We start from the raw sequence: 16,898 nt of genomic DNA, 5'->3' as shown, positions 1-16,898 counted from the left end.
CTTTATTATAATATATTATTATATTGTTGTCATGATTATTAAATGTTGCTTTTTATTTTTTTTTTAAAGGACAGTATGTATTTTTACAATATAAGATATATCTTTTAATGTGCTAAAATATATATTTTTAATAATGAGTGCTGGGGGCGTGACTTAGGTGTTTAATCATTAGTGCTGGGGCGTGACTTGGGGCGTGTTTTGTTTTTAGTTGTTTTTTTGTCTTTAGATTTGTTTCTGTGTGTTTGGGAGTTTGTTTTTGTGTTTCGTGGGAGTCGTTTGTTTCATTTGAATCCACTTCACGAGGAGTGAACGCTTCTGAGCGCAAGATCTCTGTGACAAGATCGCTAAACTTCAGCTGCTCGTCACGTTGTGTGCAAGATGAGAAGATACTTACTTGGAATATTTGTACTTTTGAAATATTGCATTTGCGTCGATGTGGTGAACTTTGATGGAGACATTAATGACTTTGTCGTTGGTGACAGTAAGTTATTTGTTCTTACTGACCATCGACTACATCAGATGAGACACGATCTATATGAGGAGAAGAGGAAAGACATCACTAATGCCATTCACCATAACAGAGTCAACATTCTGGTGCCTTTTGACGCGAACGGCACCCTGATAACGTGTGGGACTTTTGAAGGATATTGTGAAGTTCTTGATATAAATAACATTACAGACAGTATTCATTATGAAAGTAATATATTGGTAGGACCGAGACAGGATGAGAAATCTGTTGCCTTCATAGCCGGTAGGTACCTTTTAGTTGGGAAAAAGGACGACAATGCAAAAGCTCAAGATACATTACAAACCTGTTGTTAGCTTGAACTGAGTCACTTTACAGTCTCAGCCAAAAGGGATTTTCTCAAAACTGACAGAAGGATCAAATGCCAGCATTCAGAGCACAGTGAGAGATGTGGTGTTTGTTGATGGATTCCAGAGAGTTTCGCCCTCAGAATCCTACTTATTTCTCAACACAAAGACTGACAATGAGAGGAAAGTGCTCGTCCTGTGGATGAACAGCGGTAAAGAAAAAAAGACGGACATCATCAAATCCCTACAGAGTGCGACGATACGATGCTGCAGTGATAAAGTTCGTCCAGTGCTCGTCGCCTGCACCGTTATTCCCTCAGTGAGCGGTGTTATTTGGGCAGGTGTGTTCAGTGCAGAGAATCAGCAGGATCCGGAGAACAGCGCGCTGGCTCTGTACGACATCAGTAACGTTCAAGGCCAAGTGAAGGGCTTCTGCGCTTATGATGAAAAGCCATGTGGTTATGAGGTTGGGAATTGCGTTCATACATTTAAATATAAAATGACTCTGAGAACAGTATTTCAGCTTATTGATGTTGCATGATAAACACAGCTGTATTATTCACTAAAGTCATATAAAGTTTATATTGTTGTTTGTGTTTCAGAGTGGTAGTGAACTTCAGCCGGTCTCTGTGGTGTTCAAGTACAGCTCAATGTCAGCAGTGGCAGCAGTTAGAAATGGATCCTGGATTGTGCTCTTCATAGGAACCAGTGATGGACAACTCATAAAGGTCTCCTTCACCTCTCTCTCACATGTGCTTTTATTTTCACTAGACTCACAGTTTTTATTTTTAAGCACATGCCCACCATTTCCATTTACACATACAGTATAGCTCATTTTAACCATTTTTTTAAATTCTGCGTTTGAACTACTGCAGTCATAATTCATGATTTGTATTTCTGTTTGTTTTTCTAGCTAGTGTTGGATGAGAAATTCACACCAGGCTGTCCAACAGTGCTGTATAAATCTGATGATGAACGAGCAGTGCTTCCCAGAATGCACTTTGATCCAGTAGATTACAAACATATCTACATCGCTCTGAGGCAACAGGTGAGGTTTAAAAATGTGCAATTAACAAACAATGAAAATATATATAGTATATATACTACTAGTGTAGTAAAAAAAAAATATTGAAAATATTGAATAATAAATAGTTTCTGTATATAACATTTTAATTATACAAAAATTACTCTAAAATAAATAAGTAAAGCGTGATAATCCTTTCAGAAGCAAAGGAATAGTTTGCCTTATACTTTTGTTGATCCAAGACAATGTTTTTATCTGCAAAAAAAAAATGCAATTCTCCCATAACCCCACAGTTAAAGAACCACTAAATTAAACTAAGTTACTAAATCATGCAGTATCCCTTACTGTGTGTTAGATCAAATCATCATACTTGTCTCTTTCTGCTCATGTTTTTTTGATGTAGTTAAGAAGAGTGTCCATTGTTCAGTGTGGTAATTACAGCACTCTGAAAGACTGCAGAGCTGCTCTGGATCCTCTTTGCGGCTGGTGTGTGAACACTCACAGGTCAGCCTGCCTTTATCACATCACACATGATATCTACTACGGGCTGCATCTACACTAAATATGCCTAGTTATGTTAATTTCTTATCATCTATATAGACATGATGAGCAGTGTGTGTAAACAGTTCTGTAGTGATATTTTGGTTGATGCTGTTTTTATTTAGATGTTCTACTCAAGATGAATGCTCAGATACTTCATGGGGTGTCCATCCCATGGGTGTCTATTACAGACACAGCTGTTTTCATTTCAGATGACAGAGAATTCTTCAAGAAAGGTAGACATCAATATTTAAAACACATTTTTAATTGTTATTTGAAAAATATTTAGAAGACGACTTTTTACCAACCATTGTCCTCTTCTACACAGATTACTCTATATCTTTCCTTGAGTCTGGAGAGCACAGGAAATCCCGCCTTCTCATGTGCCTTCACCAGAGGAAACATGAAGCTGTGTGACGGGTCTGATCTGTCTGCAGCTTTCCCAACTGCTCCTGTAGTTTTTCTGACCAGATGCTCTATACTGGAGGTTGGTTCTCCTTCAAATAAGTTGTATATTTACTAACATACAGTGCATTTATCTAGTCAGAATATGATTATTATATCAGAAACATATGGGTAATCTGTTCAGGTTTAAAAGTCTCTGCTACTGTTACTGGTTGAGGATCAGAAGATCACAGAGATGCTGACACTGAGGAATCTGCTCCAGTAGTCACAGAAAATTCACCAAATGCTTCTTATACACAGTGAGAAATGCATCAATCTGAAATAGTTTAAAATACTTTTACTTTCAATAAATATTAAAAATATGAATGTTTATTAATAAAAAAAATTCCATGAAGTGGTTTAACACATTGGCTTAACACGTTTAACATTAAAATTGGACACATGGACCTGGATCACAGTTTAAACATACAGGTGAGATGCCGTGTAACCTATAATACAGTGATTCAGTATATGTGTATTGGAAAATAGCATACCTTTATAAATTCATATTAATTCATTGTTGATAGCTCGAACTCATTGTGTTGACTGAAGTGAACTCAGGAAGTACATGAACTGCTCTTTCTCTACTCTTTAGGATGCATGTAAACATCCACTCTCTGAGATTGACTACAGTGTAAGTGTCATGATTGTGTGTGCAACTTCATAGAATTGAGATATGGTGTTTTCAGTATGTTCCTATTTCAAAAGAATATGACTTTACAAGAGGCCGAGGATTTTATTTCCCCATTTGAGGAACAATTTGTCATAATCATCATTCTTTTTAAATTATGTATAATATATTATTTGTTGATATTCAAAATATATATAATCAATGTTTTTTTATGGTGGTAATAATAATAATTATTACTATTTAATTATTATATATTAAATTATATAATAAGTTGTGAAATTCATTTTAACTTCTGTTATTATTATTCAGTTTTTGCTTTGTTTTTGTAACTGGGTGCAACCTTTGGTATCCTGTAGGAGCCAGAGATTCTGTCTCTGGAGCCAAACAAGGTTTCTTTCCATGGCAGAAATAATGTTTTACTAAGAGGAAGGAACCTGGAAACTGTTACTAAAATCCGTGTTCGAAGGGATCAGAACTGCATTCCTAAAGAGTGAGACTCTGTGTATTTGTGTTTAGTGGTATATATATATACATATATATATGAATGTGTGTATATTCAGATAAATGATACTGTATATCTGTACATGAATGTTTCTCTTCAGATCTCCAGTGTTTGATCGCTCCAGTGACACTTTAAGGTTCCAACATTCCTTCCATTTTTGGGTGGAACTAAAGGAACAGTGAAAGTGTGTGGTTGTTACTCCTGACGACCGTTGTCATGGTAACAGGCACCATCACTTACGGTTCTCATTCAATCTGCACTGGAATACAGCCCACAGTCAGCTGGAGTCAGGTCAGACCATTTCAGAACTAACATACAGTGCATTTATCTAGTCAGAATATGATTATTATAATCAGAAACATATGGTAATCTGTTCAGGTTTTAAAGTCTCTGCTACTGTTACTATTGAGGATCAGAAGATCACAGAGATGCTGACACTGAGGAACTGCTCCAGTATCACAGAAAATTTACCAAATGCTTCTTATACACAGTGAGAAATGCATCGTCTGAAGTAGTTTAAAAGACTTCTTTGAACTTTTATTTAAAAAAAATAATAAAAAATATGAATTAAATTCAGGTGTGTTCAGTGTATCTCATCTGGATGTCACTGGTCCTCTTCTTCTCAGCGTTGTGATTGGACACATGGACCTGGACCACAGTTAAACATAAAGGTGAGATGCCGTGTAACCTATAATACAGTGATTCAGTATATGTGTATTGGAAAATAGCATACCTTTATAAATTCATATTAATTCATTGTTGATAGCTGAACTATCGTTGAGTTGACTGAAGTGAACTCAGGAAGTACATGAACTGCTCTTTCTCTACTCTTTAGGATGCATGTAAACATCTATTCTCTGAGATGGACTACAGTGTAAGTGTCATGATTGTGTGTGCAACTTCATAGAATTGAGATATGGTGTTTTCAGTATGTTCCTATTTCAAAAGAATATGACTTTACAAGAGGCCGAGGATTTTATTTCCCCATTTGAGGAACAATTTGTCATAATCATCATTCTTTTTAAATTATGTATAATATATTATTTGTTGATATTCAAAATATATATAATCAATGTTTTTTTTTTATGGCGGTAATAATAATAATTATTACTATTTAATTATTATATATTAAATAATATAATAAGTTGTGAAATTCATTTTAACTTCTGTTATTATTATTCAGTTTTGCTTTGTTTTGTAACTGGGTGCAACCTCTGGTATCCTGTAGGAGCCAGAGATTCTGTCTCTGGAGCCGAACAAGATTTCTTTCCATGGCAGAAATAATGTTTCACTAAGAGGAAGGAACCTGGAATCTGTTACTAAAATCCGTGTTCGAGGGGATCAGAACTGCATTTCTAAAGAGTGAGACTGTGTGTTTGTTTAGTGGTATATATGAATGTGTTTTGATTGATATAAATATTACTGTATATCTGTACATGAATGTTTCTCTTCAGATCTCCAGTGTTTGATCGCTCCAGTGACACTTTAAGGTTCCACATTCCTCCCAGTGGAACTAAAGGAACAGTGAAAGTGTGTGTTGTTACTTCTGACGACCGTTGTCATGGTAACAGCACCATCACTTACGGTTCTCATTCAAGCTGCACTGGAATACACCCCACAGTCAGCTGGAGCAGGTCAGACCATTTCAGACCACTGTCTCATCAGCTTCTACATCTCATCAACACCTTAAGATGACAATGCACATTTTAATTAGTGAATCTAATGTCATACAGAACATTTTAATCATGAAATTTTCAAGAACATTGTTAATGTGGAAAAATAAGATTTGCAATGATCTGCAGAGGTACTTTTAGAACAGATGAAAAAACATATGCGAGACAGCAAAAAATGAATGCAGAAATGAGTCATTCGGTCATTTCCTGCATGTTTTGTCATGTTTCTGAGATCTGCAGTTTAGTCTTGCTTAAACTGTTTAAGGTTTAGTAAGAGCAACCTGGTTTCTGACAGCCATGCTTTTCTTAATATTTTTAGTGGGTTTCACTTCCATTGTTTGTAGTGTGTGTGTGTGTGTCTGTGTGTGCATGCAAAAGCCACATATGCAAAAATAAGTGGAGCAATTCAAATGTAAATGAATAAATAAATAAATAAATAAATAAATGTATTATCATGTATTACTGGCTGAAGTTGTTTTAATCTCTTCATGCAGTGGTGGAAGGAAGATTCATGTTCAGGGCAGCAATCTGGATTTAGTGGAGTCAGTTACTGTCAATAATATGAAAACACAATGCAACACAAGCTCAGGGGTAAGATGTGTTTATTACTTCTGCAGTTGCTCACAGAACTTTATCTGATCATAGAGGTCAGACATCAAACGTCCATCACCTTACTGACCTCCAAGCTGTTATGATGCCTAAACATTTAAAGCAATTGAATTGAGTTTTTATTTATTTTTTATTAATTTTAAACTAAATATTACAGAATTCTAATATTTAATAGTAATTAAATATTAATTTTCAGTTAAGATGAAAATAATTATCAGCTTGTCTCTATCAGAATTTTAATATCGACTGAAGATTTTAATTGTATTCACAGCTTACATGCAGCTTTAAATATCTCATGTATTACTGTCATATTTTCATTGGCTCTCTTTCTCAGGGCACGTGGTTTCACTCACCCCACTATGGTGGCGGTGGTCAGTTTAGCGTCTTGTTAAATGTTGGGAACTCCACTGTGCACTGTGTGAGTGATTTGTCCTACAAGCCTGATCCAGAATTCACTGGATTCACCAGCTTACAGGTGGCCAGTGATCTACAGGTGAACATTCAGGTGAGCTTAGTGATAAAGAGTTTAACTTTAGTCGGCTCTCAGTAAATATTATGTTTCTGCACGAGGCATGTGAAAAATCACAGCTTCCAAAAACTATCCCACACTCTCTGTTTCTCAGAAAAAGATGGATGATTTGAATTTGAATATCAGTGAGGTGAATGTAATGGGTGTACGTGGAGGTCAGGAGTATCAGTGTGTTTTGGAGAAGATTGAGTCCAATGCTGTTATCTGTAAGATTAAAGGAGAATCAGGAGTGGACTCACTCACTGTGAGTTTAAATATTCATTTTTTTATGCAAATTGTCTTAAATAATTATTAGGAAATATTTCTGATCCTTATATCATACAAAATTCCTTCTTTTACTATAATTTTCAGATAAATATTGGGGGGTTTTCTAAAGACCTTGAGCCCAAAAATAGTTCGCTATATTTTCTCATCCTTGCCGCATTGATTCTGCTCATAATTCTGGGTGCTGTTGGTAAGTGATTTCAGATTTTTGTCACATATTTTCAAAACAGTCCTGCAGGTATTAATGTATGTGTCCTCTGTCTAGTTGGATTCATTGTTCACCGTAAGAGCCAGAGAAAAATGCATGAGAGAATGAACAAGCAACTGGAAATGCTGGAAAGCAACATCAGAAGGGACATACGACAAGGTTGGTCATCTTTGAAATGCTGGTCTTTGTGGTGTTTGCAAGCGTCACTGTAGCTCATACTGAAGGTTAGTGTTATGAACACACAACTAACCCTAAACATTCAACTTTGGGGAGTAACTCCTCCCGCACATTTGTGCACAGGATAGAAATGATGCCTCAAATCATGCAACTATTACTTTTCTAAGCAATGTGCATGGCAGTCAATAAAACATTTTTAACCACTTACTTACATTGAAATAGGTTCATAAACAATAATGGGGTCCAGAATGTCATGGAGACTTTGGGTGTTTTTTTTTTTTTTTTTTTTTTTTGTATTTTAATTAATTTCATATACAGGTTATGTAAGTTATATAAGTAGTGCCACTGTAAACATGAAAATGCCATTTCTAAATGTTCATATTGCTGCCATACTATATAGAAATGTTTTATGTCTTGTTGTGCATGATTGCATTATGCATTTATGTTTGTTTGTGTTGACAGGCTTTGTTGACTTGCAAACAGAAAAATCTGATTTAATCGATAATGTTGGAGCCATACCCTTCCTGGATTACAAGCACTTTGCCTTAAAAATCTTCTTTCCTGAGGTTCAGTATTTTTATCTGTCTGAAATTCCCTTTTTTCTTGTAGAGTTGTTATATGTGTTTGCTTGTTTATTATATATTTTGTCATTTTCACTAGGCTGGTCCGCTGGCAGCGCTCCTGATCAGAGACATTGGGCAGGTAAGATGCCGCAGTGTCTTTAGTAGTATATATCATCCCATTGTACAAAACAAAATGTTTTATCTGTTGTCTTTTTTATGGTCAGGATTCTGAGCAGACAACTATAGATGAGAAATGTCAGGCCTTTGCTGCGCTGATCAGAGATAAGCAGTTTCTCAGTTGTTTCGTGCATGCATTAGAGGAACAGAAAAACTTCAGCATAAGAGACAAGTGAGTCAAAGACATTCAAATGTATATATTTAGCAGACACATTTGTCCAAAGCGTGTTACAAAAGAGGAAGAAGACGCTTTGAACATTTTCTCACCTCTGTTTGAAGATGACTTGATAAACCCAGTCACAAGCCATTAATATTTATTTTGAGACCTTGGCTTGATGCCTGTTGCTTAGAAGTGTAAACAGATAATGTATTGTGGTTTTTTAGTATAGGAGATCTTTCTCTTCGAGGGGCCTCAAAAGTGTCTACCATTAAAATGAACACCACACTTAAACACAGATATGTGTTTGATAATGTGCTTAATAAATTTAGTTTTAGATTCAAAGTGCTTTACTGGCTTCATGGTTGTCTGGTATCCAAAACAAGTCAGGACAGTTTTGTCTGATACCCAAAATCAGCAGCACTGCATTAACTAAAAGTCTTCTATCAATTTGAGAGTAAGCCAGGGAGACTTCATCTGAGCAGCACAAATCCAACAATTGTTATATCAGACTGCTTCAGAACAACATCTCAGAAAACATTGAAATGGAGACATTCCCTCTTATCTCTTATTCATGAAGACAAATATGCCATGAAACCCATCAATCATTTAGACAAAAGATTAAACAACAATAGCAAGCATTGCAAGGGTGAGAAAATAAGAAGTAATATAAAAATAAAATAAAAATGGCATTAAAAAAAAACTTTTTTTAAAGATGATCAAATGCTAAGTAATATAAAAGATTAATAAAAAAAAGATGATAAAACATTAAAAATGTAGTTTACGTTTTAGAGAACTTTATTGGCTTGAAAGTTTTGCATAAAATGTTTTATTTTTCAAAGCATCAATGTTCAAAAATAAAATAAAATTAACATATTGCAACATACTTTAAATATTACACAAAATTAATGAATGAATGAAGCTGTGGTTGGTTTCTATTTGCAGACAGATGCGTAACTGCCAGTAACACTACTTTTAAACTAGTTTCTCTTCTGTTCTTTATAGCTTTTGTGTTTTTGTACCTCTCTTTTTATATCTCTGTCTGTTCCTCTTCCTCTTAGATGTACAGTGGCATCTCTGTTGACTCTGGCTCTCCATGGAGACCTGCTTTATCTCACAGAGGTCATGGAGGACCTTCTGCAGAGTCTGATGGACCAGTCCAGCAATACAAATCCCAAACTTCTCCTGCGCCGCACAGAGTCCATAGTGGAGAAGCTTCTTACCAACTGGATGTCCATCTGTCTGTACGGCTTCCTCAGGGTGCGTCCATACATCCACTCTGTTGTGGATTTAGAAAGCACATGTTCTCTTCAACTACTCACGTGTACTCATAAATGTATATGTTTTCTCCATAGGAATCAGTAGGACAGCCTCTCTTCCTGTTGGTGTCAGCTTTGACTCAGCAAATCTCGAAAGGGCCGGTGGATTCGGTGACAGAGAAAGCTCTGTACACTCTTAGCGAGGACTGGCTTCTCTGCCAAGCGCAGGACTTTGAGGCCTTGGTCAGTAGTTTCTCTTTTACTGTATCTTTTATGCAAATGAGGAAGTGTTTGCAAAAGCAAACAGTTATGGAAACTACTAACTTTAGAAATGCCTTTCTGTAATTTGCGAGCCACATTCACTGTTCACAGACACATTCATTTTTTCATTAAAAAAAATCCCCATTTTAATCAAAAACATCAAATATTTTCTTTCCCAAATTAACCGTTCAAAAGTTCGATGCAGTTTTTAGGCTGCATTTATTTGATCTAAAACACAGTAAAAGTGGTAATTTTGTAAGATATTATTACAATTTAAAATAACTGATAAATATCTATTTTAATATATTTTACAATGTAATTTATTCCTGTGATTATATATCTTTGTTAAAACCATGACATTTAATACAGAACTCTTTGATGACCGGAAAGTTCAAAAGAGCAGAAGTATTTTGCTAGCGGTGTACATTTTAAACCTCTTGCATTAGATGCTCAGAAACTTCTGCTTTTTCTGGTGCCGTCACGTCCATCCTTAAACCACAGGAAGGCACCCTGTAGCTTTGTTGCGCAACATTTCTTGCACAAGTGCTTCAAGCATCATTTTTCAACTGTTGTGTTTCTTTCTTACATGTGTATGAGCCATTGTTAAAAGGATAGTTAACGCAAAAATGAAAATTTTGTCATCATTTACTAATAGTTGTTCCAAACTTTTTTGAATTCTTTCTTTTGTGGAACATCAACGAAGATATTTTGAAGAATGTTGGTAACCAAAAGGTTTTTGGTTTAGCATTTATTTTTTTTTTCTGATTAATTAGTGAAGTTTAATTCTTTTTTTGAGTGTGGTTGGATGGTCGGTTTCTAGCAGTTTTTTGCTCAAAAACATATTTGCGTAAACAAGAAAATAGGAAAGATTAATGATAGTTTGTGGACAGAATCATGTGACAAGGCCATCTTCCCCCCAAAATCACCAGCAGGCTCTCACGGTTAGACTAGTGTGACCGTTGTGCTTCTGCATTTTGCTTTCTGCAGTGATATCAGTCCTGCACAAACCTTTCTCTCACAAAACATGCGAAGATATTTGTGTCAAAAGATGGTCCAGTTCTAAAAGCTTAATATACTATTCTGCTGCTTTACAGGAAATTGTGGTGGCAAAAAGAGTAGCATTTAAACTGCATAGTCTTGTGCAATTGTGGATTTTTTACAACTGCCATTCTAAGTAATTTAAGTTGATACAGCATTTTTAGAATTCTGACTCAGAGTTATGTTTTTTTAATTTTGCATTCCAATTAATCTTCTCTAATTAGTCCTTCTCCATGCATTCTTATTTTGTTTGTGATTTTTGTTTTTTTAATTTATATATATATATATATATATATATAAATATATATGTATATAATTAGTCCTTCTCCATGCATTCTCATAATTTTTTTTTTTTTTTTATAATAAATTTTTCTTTAGTCATTAAATTGTTTGGTTTATGTTTTCGCCCCCTATAGAAACTGAAGGTGGTGTTTGCTGTGGGGACTGGAGGAGAAGTCAGTGAAGCCTTAGAGGTCAACGCACTGACCTGTGACACAATACAACAGGTCAAGGAGAAAATCTTGCAGACCTTCCAGCGCAAGTTTGGTTTCCTCTTCCAGCACATCAGGGATATAGAAATTGGTTAGTATACTCCCTGTTTCTCACTCTCTTACTGTTAATGATCATGATATTTCATAAAACTTCCTTATATAGCCTACGTCTGTTGTTAACACACAGTTTCAGGTTGCCAGTTGCAATTTCCTCAAAACTAATTCCTGTTTGTATTCTCTGTTTTATGTTGTGCACTCACAGAATATGAAAAAGATGGAAAGTTTGTCATGCTACAGGAAGTCGATGAGTCCTCAGAGATTCGGGGGAATGTTACCATGTTGAACACTCTAAAACATTATAAGGTGAGTGCAATGTAACAAAAAAATGAGCAAACATCTTTTTAGAGAAGTGGACTATATTCCACTTAGACTTAGGTTTTTGAGGTAAGGTTTGTTCACACCTTTAAAGGGTAACTAAACCCTAAACCAACTTTTTTTAGTTAATGATCTGTAAGAATGGGGCTTTATTAGTGCTGTTCATTGATTCAAGTAACTTTTTTGACATTTAAGTATAAAGTGTTTTAATTCTACAATATATGGTGTAAAAATGTCTGAGTGCTGCCCTCTTCAGGATTTTTCCTATTGGATGTAAGCGGTGGTAGGTGACGTAAGCAGTTTCCAGCTCACCACGCCCTTGGTACGAGCTACCATGCCCATATAAAACCATCTTGTTCTGCAAATGTAGCGAATCAGATGCTGATCGCGATGCGGGAGTTAAGACCGCAGTTTGAGCCAGCGGAATGCTCTGTTGCAAAGCTACTTGCATCACTACAGTTACTCTCCATTTTAGCAACTCTGACAGCAGCTGTCAATTAATCCGTTACTGCGGGTCTCAGGTTCACGCCCCACCCGCTCAGCACCGCCCTCGGTTCGTCCCCTCTATCTCCGTTGTGCTCTGCCCACTTTTCAGCATTTTTCAAATATTGCCAGTGGGTGGAGTCAGGCTCTGACCAGGGGTTTAGTTACACTTTAATGATAACCAATAACATTCTGTTTATTATGAGCACATACTGCAGTTGTTTGTTGCTTTACAGGGGTCATGAACTGAGAAATCAACATATAAGACGTCATTACGCTATAAAAACATCCTGTAAGTCTAAAAACAGCTTATTGAAGCCAATTTGGCAAAATGACAGCTTGTGGAATGTGCCACTTTATGAACTTAATGAACACCGAAGATCAATGCCTGTTTAGCCCCGCCCTCCAATTCACACACGTACTGTAGTAGGTTAAACGGGTCATATGATGCGATTTCAAGTATTCCTTTGTCTTTGGAGTGTTACAAGCTGTTCGTGAATAGATAAGATCCCTAAAGTTGCAAAGACTAAAGTCTCAAATCCAAAGAAATATTCTTTATAAAAGTTAAGACTTGTCCACGCCCCACTAAAACGCCTCGTTTACACACGTCCCCACATGTCTACATCACGATGTGGAAAGATTTACATGACGCCACCCAAATGTTCACCAAAGAAAGAAGGCGTAACTTTTATTCTAACTGTTGCCACCGGCGCCATGTTGTGGAGATGCTGTTTCGTTATGAAAGCGAAACTACTTTGGTCTTCCTAAAGAGGACAGGACTAGAAATCAGTGGCTAAGTTGTATTTCAACACTGTTCCAGAATCAACAGTTCAAGCCAAATATTCAGAAGTGTGCATTTTATGGAGGACTGTTTCCTGATCCTGGGAGAGTAAACTACAATGCTGGCTGTTCTCACAGTCTTTCATCTTTCAAAATAAATGTTAAGACAGTTAATAATGTTCTTAGTTTTACCATCGGTTCAAGCCCGAAAGGGGAACAGAGTCGCGTGACAGATACAGTGATGAAGCTCGTATGTGTTTGCAGTAGGCTAAACAAGCCATGGTCAGTTAAGACAGCTGACTCCACTGTGTGACCCTGTCTCTCTCTCACACACACACACACGCGCATGCGCACATGCACACACGCACACACGACACGCAAAACTCTGCATTTGAACATTCAATAGCAAATACTTAACTAATAACAAAACATACTTACAGTAGCTGATTCAGAAGCGCCAGATTGTCGTAGTAAAGTCAGAATTACCTCCTCTGGTTCACGAAACGGTCGTCCATAAAATGCGTTGCTGTTCTGTTGTAAGTAATCTTAAAGGTTCCTAAATGCAAAATTCCTACTTTCGGAAGGCCAAATAAAGTGCTTTTGCTTTCGCCTAGATACACACAGCATCTCCCTGACATGGCTGTTTCAACACTAACTGCGGTTCTTCCTTTGCATGAACATTTGGGCAGCATTACGCAAATATTTCCACATTGTGACGTAGACATGTAAAATTGAAATCACATCATATGACCCCTTTAAAGGATTTGCCACTGATGATTCAAACACGAGTTTTGAACAGTGTAGAGTAGTGCTTGTTGTTTGTCATTTCTCCAATCACAAATGCAGACATGGTTTTATGTAAACGTGGTGTGATGCAACGCAACGTGTAAAAAGACAGTATAAGTCATTATAATCTGTAATTATGTCCCCACTGGATGCAGAAAATGGCTCGTTTGTAATGGGTTTTATTGGTTTTGTCTTGTAGCGCCGGTGTTCTGACCGGGACATAGCATCACAGTATAGTAAGGGGCGTAACATTTCCATCACACGCTTGAGGCATTCGGCCAATAACAATGCACTGGATAGCTGGCCAATCAGAGCACACCTTAAATTTCAGAATGACGAGCTTTGGAAAAAAACGACTCGTTTCAGAAAGGCGGGGCATAGAGGAGAAATAATAATATACAGTATATGGAAAATAATGTGTTTTTTGAACCTTAAAATGCATAAACACATTTCATTACACCAAATACATAAAATAATGTTTTTTTTAGCAGCATCATATGACCCATTTAATAACGAGAGCAGTGAATGCAGGTCTATGCAGGAAACTAAATGATAAAGATGGCTCTGTGTAGTGACAAGTTGTGGAAAAACAGTCTTTGCACTGCCCTATTATTTATGCGGTTTTAACCTAAATGACAGCAGCATCCATCTGTGTAGGATGTAGGCTGTCAAACATACACAGGTGTTAGCCAATCATAGCAGTGGGCGTTTACTTCTGAGTCTACAATCTGCTACACCTATTCAAACGGAGCGTTCTGATGAGGGGGTTTAAAAACTGGACAGGAAATAACCTGTTGCTTCTAAATTATGTTTTTTTTAATGTACAAATCTTGATAGTATTATAAGGCAGTTTATGACCCATTTAAAATACCTTAAGACACCTTAAAATCACCTTATATGATACCTTATTTGATTGATATCATTCCTCTGTGCCACTACTCTCATAAAATTAAAATGATTATTATAAGTTTACAGTTGTTATTATCATTATAGTTATCATCCTTGGTGTGAACAGGCCTTTGAGCTGTTAAAGTCCCCATCAAATCAAAATAGTTTTGGCTTTTAGTATGAATATGTTACCCTTAAGGTTTTGTGTAAGCTAGTGTGAGCCAAAACAATTAAAAATTCACATTTAGAAGATACTGTATAAGCATTCAAACCTTACAGTCTCTTACTTCCACTAATATGGATCAACGTGCAATGAATCAATGAAAATCCTCAGATTTTCTATCCAATCAAATGCTTTCTAGAATCTGAAGTGTCCCACCCCATACACTATAAATAGACACTGAAGCTGCTGGTGAAATCGGTCACTTGTTCACAGAACTACTATTCTTTTTTTTATATAGTGAATGGCACGTAGTGCACTACATAGGGGATAGGGATTGATTTAGACAGTGTAAATGCGCTTTCCATTGGGCCGAATAAAGTCTGGTTTCGTGTTGTGTCCCACGAACTGCCGCAGCCAATAGTCTGCTTCGGTCCAGAGACACAAAGCACAGAGTGGATCATATGTATGAGTCGGTGCAGACCACAAAACATATTGGACCCATTTGAATTCTACACAAAATGCTATATTTTAACTGGATGAGACAATTTTCTACACATCCTCAACATCATAATAATCATTGTTTTGCTTTAGTAACAGTTTCAAATAGTGTCTAAAGGAGTTATTACACTGTGGATGTCAAATGTGGTTTTATCAAGCTTAACCAATGGCTCTGGCCGAGCTGTGATATAAATGAAACGCTATTGACTATTTAAAAAAGGGGTGTGGCTGCTCAAGTCAAATTACATCAACTCATTCAGTACTTCTGCATATAAGGCACTTCAGTGGACCATTAAGAAACCACCCATTGAACACCCCTGCAGCCACATAGCAACACCTTAAAAACAGTGACAAAAGGAAATGACCAATCACATTTTCTTTCACCAATCACATCTCTATAAAATAAAACAATAGTCATGTGTGAATAGAAATTTAACAGATAAAAGACTACAAAAGAAGTTTGTCTTACTGTCTTGCTCATTATTTTTATGTTCTCTGTTACAGTAGCTTTATTCAAGCTGCTTGAGATTGACCTTTCACTTGCAAAGCTGGTATCACAAGGCCAAATAAACCCAGACTATGCTAAACTGTCGTGCAAACCTATAATACACCCATAGACTACTGCAGCACAATAGTTATTTTCTCAGCTTTTCCAGAGTTTGTGTTTTTTTAAATATGTGTTTCCATCCAGGTTGGAGATGGATCATGCATTAAAGTTATCACAAGAAATGTACATGCACTGCTGAGGTCTCAGAGCAGTGTAAAGGGTGAGTCACAGTCCTCCCGTCATCCACAAACTGAAACAATATCGCAATCAATACATTCTGGGTGGTTTATTTTGGTTTTGCTGTTGTTGCTACTTTATTATTGTACTTAAAATAGGTTTGCATTTTGAGTGTTAATATCCGTATAACTGACAACTCATATAAGAAGTTCACTACAAACAGCCATTCAGCTCACCACAATACTGTAGCTTTGCAAACACCCCACCCACTCTACAAAACATTCAGTATTGCAACATATAGAGTTCAGCCAAAATATGACAATTCTGTCATAATTTACTCACCTTCATCTTTTTCAAAACCTCTAGGACTTTCTTTCTCCTTGTACCATACAAGAAGTAGTTTATCAGAATGTACAATCTTAATTTTCCATACAATAAAAAAGAATGGTGACCAGAGCTATAAAGAAAGAAATAATGAAAGTCTGAAATTTCAGTGTACTCCTCACACAAGCTATCATTTGATCAGATATATAAATATAGTGATTTTATGATTGTTTATGGTGCTTTTTGGAGCTTGACAGACACTGGCCCCCCATCTAATTTCTCTATATGTAAGAGAGCAGCGTTAACAGTCTGCTAAACATCACTTTGCTTTCCAGACACAAAATAAAGTCATGTGGGCTTGAAATGACTTGATGATGAGTAGATAATTAGAATATTACCATTTTGGGGTGAACTATCTCTTCTATTGAACTTGTCAAGCTGAACTAGAGCTATTAACAAAGAGTTTAAATTCTAAGGCAGCCTTCTCACACTAAAGCCCAAGGATGAAATTTGGCCT

At 36.4% G+C, this 16,898-nt stretch overlaps 1 pseudogene; it reads left to right on the top strand.

The window, feature by feature from the left end:
* Positions 1-375: 375 nt before the first annotated feature.
* LOC109072472 overlaps positions 376-16,898 on the top strand; it is a 59,776-nt pseudogene continuing 43,253 nt past the window's right edge.

This window comes from Cyprinus carpio, chromosome B4 (assembly GCF_018340385.1).
Source record: "Cyprinus carpio isolate SPL01 chromosome B4, ASM1834038v1, whole genome shotgun sequence".
Lineage (NCBI taxonomy): Eukaryota > Metazoa > Chordata > Actinopteri > Cypriniformes > Cyprinidae > Cyprinus > Cyprinus carpio.
This window is presented reverse-complemented; position numbering and strand designations above follow the sequence as displayed.